Source organism: Larus michahellis, chromosome 3, assembly GCF_964199755.1.
Source record: "Larus michahellis chromosome 3, bLarMic1.1, whole genome shotgun sequence".
NCBI classification, from domain to species: Eukaryota; Metazoa; Chordata; class Aves; order Charadriiformes; family Laridae; genus Larus; species Larus michahellis.
This window is the reverse complement of record NC_133898.1, coordinates 120,777,091-120,784,395: the sequence shown is the minus strand read 5'-3', so window position 1 is coordinate 120,784,395 and position 7,305 is coordinate 120,777,091. Positions and strand designations below refer to the sequence as shown.

The window sequence follows — 7,305 nt, the reverse complement described above, 5'->3', positions numbered from 1 at the left end:
TGCATGGGAATCTCCAAAAGCGCTGCCGCAAAAGGTTGTTGTATGGCAGGGCTGGCAGGGTAGTGCGAGAACGGGGTGGTGGGATGGCTCTGAATGCCAAATTACGTCATGTTTCAAGAGACAACCCCAGAAATTAAATGTTGCTGGTCTGAGTTACAATATAGTTGCCATGGCAATTATAAAATGGGAAACCATTGCCGTCATTGCTTGCATTGTCACATGCCTTATGGTGAAAACGTGGCTCCCTGGCTTATGGAAGGAGACAAAAAATGTTGGGTTCATCCCAAGAGGCTGCATTTTTTGGGGCAGGATGAGCAAAGGTGCAGCAACCCCAACGAATCCTGCAGGTTGCTTTGACTCTGGCTGGATCCTCGAGGCACAACTCAGGGACACCAGCCTGGGACCGAGACAAAACAACAGTTTGAAAAAACTCATTCATAGAGATTTCCTCTTCAGAACCACACCCAGAAGCTTCTTCATGATGATTCCAGGCCTTCGACCTGTCTACTCACAGGACAGAGCCTTCAATAAACCAAACCTTTGTGCTAACACTTGCATCCCAGACAGCTACCACCCATGGAGGAGACTCAGCCCTTCACTGTGACATCTCCTTCGAAGGAACCAGGGTCATGCGTTTTGTCTTACGCAACGGCCAGCAAGTTCCCTGGGCATACAGTGTTCATTCGTAGGACACTTAGCAACTGGGCACTCATTTCTGCGGGTCCAGGAGACCCCAGTGGTCCAAAACGTCTGAATTTTTTGGGCTTGTCTCCACAGCAATGCCCAAGAAGGATGATCTCCTTCAGGTGTAAGGAGATCTGGGATTAAAGGAGGAGAAGACAAAGCAATAAATCATCTATGACCAGGTTGTATTCGGGGGCGGCAGCCCCATAAGTCTCAGTTCTGACTCCCCATGCTGAGATGATTCACCCCAGCTCTCCCTCTGGAGCATGAGTGCCGGTGATGGGCCAGCTCAGGGCACTTCGCTGCGGTCTTTTGCAGTCAGACTCACAATTTCTCTGCCTCCAGTGGGAAAACACCGGACACAAACCAGGTCTGAGCAACCAGCTGCACGTATACTGCGGGCAGAACAAACAGGCATGTACCTACAGAGCACCACGTAAACACAGCCTCCGTAAGCTACTTTTATTCTCAGGAGGTATGCCGGGAATATAAGAAATCAAATGCATTTATAATAATCCGTCGTTACAGAAAGCGGTACTGTGAACAGTGCAGAAGCAAATTTTAATCCACGGACCACACCTGCGGTACAGATATGATGGGACAGACCGACTGAAAGCGACAATAATGCATCAGGGTTTTGCCTACTCATGCTGCCATACCGACCAATGCTACCAGTCTATGCCGCAACCATAAACCTCCTCCGTATCCTCAAAAAGATCTGTCTGTAAGAGCTCCAGATTCCCTGTTAATCACAAAAAGATTAAACTTGTTCTTCTTCCCCATGTTGTGATGAGATTAGTCTGAGCTGACAAGACAGACCAAGTTGCTGTAGAAACATTATTTCTCCTTTGCAGAGGAAAGAATCAAACACAGGGAAGTCACCTGCTGGCAACCGACGACTCCTGCTACTTTGTAGATGTCATTTACTCTAGTAACCCAATAAGATTTTTTTAATTGAAATTAGTAAACTGTCTAGGAAGCAGGAAAAACATGAGCAGGCAGCTCCACTGGAGCCCCTAATGCGTTGGTGCCGAAAAAAGAGCTAAAATGATCCCACAGTGTATACACTAGGAACAAATAAATAGCTTCACGAGGCTGAATATTATCTTTCCATATGACGATGCAGAAAAAGGATGTCAAGGGGATGTGCAAAATAAGGGCCTCCAAAAATAGCAAGAGACCTGTTGGAAATGCCTTTTGGTGAGAACTATAACGAGATTTAGTATTTGAAGTGAGTTTAAGAGGTAACGCACCTGTGACACGGAAGCAATTTCTCAGGAAGAATACAGCAGCTACAAGAAGGATATCTCTGTCAGAGAAAGTCACAGAAATCAGTGCTGGGAAACTGAAACTAGATAACAGTTAAGTTAGCAACAAGATGTAGTTTTTTTTTCACGCGGAGGATGACTAAACATGAGAAGAAACCATGAAGGATGTGGTAGACGCGGTACGTTTTTCAGATCTTCGTGTCTCCGGATCAAAGTGGGAGATCCCCTTCAGAGACAGAGGTTATGTGAGCGTATCTAGGGAAAACTTTGTGGGCTTTGATAGCTAGATCGCATGAGACTACGATATTGTCTGAACACTGTAGCGTGAGCTGCACTTTTATCAGTGGATGCATATTCACACATTTGTGACACGCTTCCCCGAGGGCAATGACCGCTTCCCTCCAGTGTCAGCTGCATCCCTCTGAATGCTGTTTTTGATAGCAATAAACTGTCTGTCGTCACTCATTTACTCTGTGTTCGCTGTGTCGTGTGCCAGCCTGGAATAAAGCGAGGACAGGCACTTATCTTGATTTTAGGAGACTCCCTTGTAGTCATCATTAGCTTGGAAAAAATGCCGACGTGCTGCTGATCTCAGATGAAGGGACCTAGGGAGTTTTTAAAGTAAGAGCTCAAACTGCCCGTCCGAAGAAATAGAAAATCACAGCTGGTTTCCCAGACAGCTGGATCAGAGACACGGGTTAAACAGCACTGAGAACAAATGTGCATGTAAAGAACATAATAACAGCCCTGTCTTCTGCTGCTAGACAAATCCATCTTTTTATTGTATAAAATATTTATAATAGGATGTCGTGGGTTGCGCTCAGCTTTTTTTTTTTTTTTTTTTTTTTTTTTTTTTTTTGTGGAGGGGAAGGGAATAAATTCTCCTGACAGATTCCCAGATCTCCGCTGCTGGTGGGGTGCGCAGAAAGCCTACCAGTGCCGCCGCATATTCGTGCAGTTCTGCGCAGGCTTTTATCCGGGGGAAGAGCGGGAGCTGAGGGTGGAAGAGCGACCTGGGGCACTTAAAAGCTTCTTTCCGAATTGTTAGACAAGGATGCAAACCTCCTCGCCTTCAGGAAAGCCAGCTATGCATATTTTTATGTCTACTTCTGCTTTGCTCTCAAGGCCTTTGATTTTATCTTTAAACCAGGGGTGTTTATAATTCTCGAGACGATCGTGTTCTGCTAAACGAGCTCCTTTGTCCCCCACTGCTGCTGACAAATCTGCTCGTGAAACAGTTTTACTATTCAGTAACTTCGGGTTTGCCAACTTTTTTGGCGTACCCTTTGAACTGACATTGTTGCATTAATGCCTGCCATGACTTTGTCTAGCGTGCATGCCATTGCTAGAGCCTATTAAAAGCAGTTGCAGCCGTGCTTACCGCCGGCTTCCTCCTTCCTTTTGAAGCAGTTTTCTTTGACTGGTCTTAATTAAGGCATAAGCTGGGAAAGTGCCTTCTTTCCTCCTTTCAAGCTGTTTTTGTTTCTTTGTTTTAATTTCACGTCTTTGGCTGAATAGATGTTTCCAGCATGTTCTTTAGGAAAATGAAAGGGAAATTGAAGCTTGCACAACTTTTTATTGGTGAAAGAAACCCAGGCCATGGTTCTTCTTTGGCTGCATTACCGTTGCGTGCTTATTTGACTCCGTTTCTTCTCCCTATTCAGAAAAGCCAAGTAACATGATTAAAGTCCTCTTCCAACTCAAAGACTTTGACAGCAAACAAAGATGGATGGATCACTTACCAACTGAATGAATCATGTACAGGAAACCAAGGCAAGTGTTAAACATATTTACTGGGGGGAATCAGTTAAGAATGGTATGCCGAAGATCTGCGATTAATTAACACCAGTTCCACGTACTGAAACAAGAGATTGAAAAGCTATTAGATAATTAGTAAAAATCTATGAAGCTGCATTCCTCAAAGCAGCCACAGATGCCGAAAGGAAATGCTGGGCTGCTAGGCCAGATAGCAACTTGTCGAGGAATTAATCACCATATTTAATGGCAAATACCTGGCCACGTGGGCAGCCATGCAAAAAGCTGAATAGTCTGAACAGAGGGAGCACTCCTCTCTCATTACTGGTTATTGACACGCTTTTGCCGGGCATGCAGCTACCACGTGCCTCAGTTTCCCCACCGATAAGCTACAAAAGCTCCATAGTTCATCAGCTTCACGCGCGTCCATGGAAAGTCACTAGCGCACCAGGGCGTCAGACGGGAGAAAAAAATGGAGAAAGTTGTGAATTACACATATACGTTATGAATACATCTCCCGCACACCAGTAGATGAACCGCAGGATTTGGTGCAAACGTCCCTTCGAGCCTGTAAATAAGCCGTTGGGCTGTGAGATCATCTCAGCCTGTAAATTAGTTTCATTACAGCGGAGCGAGAGGGTCGCAGGCGGGAGCGGGGCCCCACGGCGGGAGCCGCTGCCGGGGGGACACGTCCTCGCTCTGCCTTTCATCACCCGCCAGTGCCTGAAACACAGACCCGCACTTTGATCTCGGCCGCGTCCGAACACCCTGCACCAGAAACAACTCAGAAACTGGCTACTGAAGGGAGAGCCGCTCCGTGTCACTTAAGCGGGTGCAAAACCCCATTGTTTTCCATGTAGTTACCTCAAATTCATGAGCATGGACACAAGCAAGGCTCCAGATACTCAGCGTCAGGGTAAGGTACTACTCTTAGCTTCCGTGGGTGAATCCTTAAGTGTACTGCTATTAGCAGGTGACATCAGGTCACAATCTTCTAATTTCGGTGAAATGCTATTAAAACAATTTTTTTTGTTCCTTGATTTTTTTTTCAGAAAATTTCATTTTTTCCATGATTCCATTCAAAACAGAAAATTGAAATGAAAGTTTATACCTTGCTTTTAGCACGGCAGCTTTGCTTTGCTTTCAGCACGAAAATCGGTCAAAAGAAGACTTTTGCTTTTCTTTTGTTTTTTTTTTTGGTTTTTTTTTTCAATTACTATTTGGTTTTGTCAAAATCAAACTGTTTTCATGAAACATTTAAACTTTAAGAAGACCGGATTTTTCCCCAGAAAAACCCCCAGAGCCTACCTTCATCACTTCAGCCCCTCGACTGACTAACTCTGCTCGCGGAAGCAGACGGGTTCGAATTTGGCCCGTCAGCCATTAGCGGCTGCAGTCTTCTGTCCGTGCACGTTAACTGCATTTTGATCTGCAACAAACAGATGGTTTCCGGCTCCCGATTATGGGACTTTCTGAGTCTGAACGCAGAACAACTCCCCATCGGACCTTTGCGATTAGTTTATGTCACACATAAATAGAAAAATATCTTCTCCGGCTTGCAATAAAATTTCAAGCTTTCCATGTAACATGGCACCATGACAATTTGTGCCATTTTCACAGACCAATATGGTAAGAGAAATGTTGTTAAATAAGCCCCTACTAAGAATAGGGAGGCAGGGGAGTTGGACTAGATGGTCTCCAGAGGTCCCTTCCAACAGATTCTGTGATTCTATGATTAGAAAAGGGTCTACTATGGTGATGCTTATCTTTGAAAATAAATGCCATTACAGACCAGCCACGTTAATTGCCTTTATTTTGTGGAGGAAAAAAAAAAAAAAGAAAGAAATAGAAAGGAATGGTGCAAAACGGTAATCTCATAGTCAATTAAGCAATGCTGAGACCTGCCTGAAATGTTTCCCTGGGAAAAAGAAAAGCAAACTAATTTAGATGAGCTGAAAGCAGTGATATGTATTTATGATCCGAGGTATAGAGTGTATGCTAACAGCTCAGACCTGGAGAGACGTATCTTCATTTTATGAACAGAGAAATCAAGGCAGGGGAAAAAAAAAAAAAAATCAAAGGCAAGTCTCAAATTAAAATGCCATAAAACTAATCATGTAACTGCCATCTTTTAACTCGAGGGGAAGCCCCCCTGCCTCCGGCATTTGCACACGGCTTCTCGGTCACCAGCTTAGGGCTCCAGATAGGTACGAGATAGGCAGAGTCTCGTAAGAAATCAGTATCAGGGCTAGGAACAGAAACACTGAAAACAGAAACATTCTGAGGTTTCAGACCACAAGATTAGTCAGTGCTGAGCTGTGGAAGATAGGCAGGACGAGACAGGCAGACAGATGACAGAGAATTTGCGTGATCCATGTTTAAACGGAAGCTTCCCGTCTCAACAACAGCATCTGGAGTCCCACCATACCCCTACAGCCGCCCTACTAAGCATTTTTCCCTCCCTCCCAAAACCTTCTTCTCCCTGTAAAGCCATTCAGCACATCATTTTATCGACAATCTTCCTGTATTTTGTCTGCAAATTTCCAGAGTGCTATTGTTATGCCTTCAAAACCTAGACCTGTTCAGGATGAATTGGAATTAGGCCCAGGACACAGGAATAATAAATCTTTCATCCCTGAAGAGTTGATAATCCTGTGGAAGGATGGATAACGAGCCTTCCCCATTGCTGTCTCTTGCACAGGTATGTGTTTGGGATTGAGTGTCGGTGCTTGGATCCGTGCTCAGGAGAGAGCAGGCCCCTCTGGGTGCGGAATAACGGCAAGGCAGAAAAACTCATCCCCTTACCAACCCCTTCTCTGCGCTGGGTTTACTACAAACATGACTTTTTATGCTGTTCCATTTAAATAATTACTTACTGTCTTCTTTGTGGTAATGCTCCCTAGCCCTGGTGAGTCCCACTGAGTCTGTGCCAGGTGAGAGATATGGCCACGCTGAGACACACTTTGGAATTAGGGGTTCATTCCTTCCCTTCATTGCTATTCACTGCCTGAGGTTGTCCCTCTAAATTGGCCAACATAAATGCAACTTGTCATTTAAAAGAAGCTCTACGACTTTGAAAAAAAAAAAAAAAAAAAAAAAAGACTTTCTGAGACCATCACCTGCACTCGAATTCAGCAGGTGGGTGGAGAAATTTTCCATCCAGCGAAGCAACGAGGTTTGTGGTTGGAGGCACTCTGCTCCGCGTTCCGCTGGCGGTGATGAACTGTTATTTGGGCGAGGACCAGCGCCAGATGAGAGAGCGCATCACGCGCTGCATCACGCAGGCCGCTCTCGCGACCATCACTGGGATGTTGCTCGAAAATGACATATCTGTAACGGCGCCTGAGAACACAAGCCCATTCCTAAAAACTCCTCTGTCTAGACCGGAGAATTTGCGTAAAAAAAACCCGCATCACTTGCGAACGTCCCCGTGTCCCCCCGCCCCTCTGCCCTCCAATTAACGCCGGTGCCCGCAGCTCCGGGGCTCCGAACCGCACCGCCTCGCCTTTCATTTCCCGCTTGCACCGTTCTTCCACCGAAAAGACTCATTCAGTGCGTTAATTCCCTCCTCCGCCCCCCATCACCCCCCCACCCCGGC

The 7,305-nt window shown here is 45.6% G+C and overlaps 1 long non-coding RNA gene across 1 annotated transcript; it reads right to left on the bottom strand.

The window, feature by feature from the left end:
• Positions 1-2,811: 2,811 nt before the first annotated feature.
• Positions 2,812-7,049, bottom strand: LOC141741364 (uncharacterized). The gene is made up of 3 exons (XR_012586357.1): positions 6,827-7,049; positions 3,695-3,810; positions 2,812-3,608 (listed from the first exon to the last, which is right to left on the bottom strand). It is a non-coding gene; the product is annotated as an uncharacterized LOC141741364 (long non-coding RNA).
• Between the last annotated feature and the right edge of the window lie 256 nt (positions 7,050-7,305).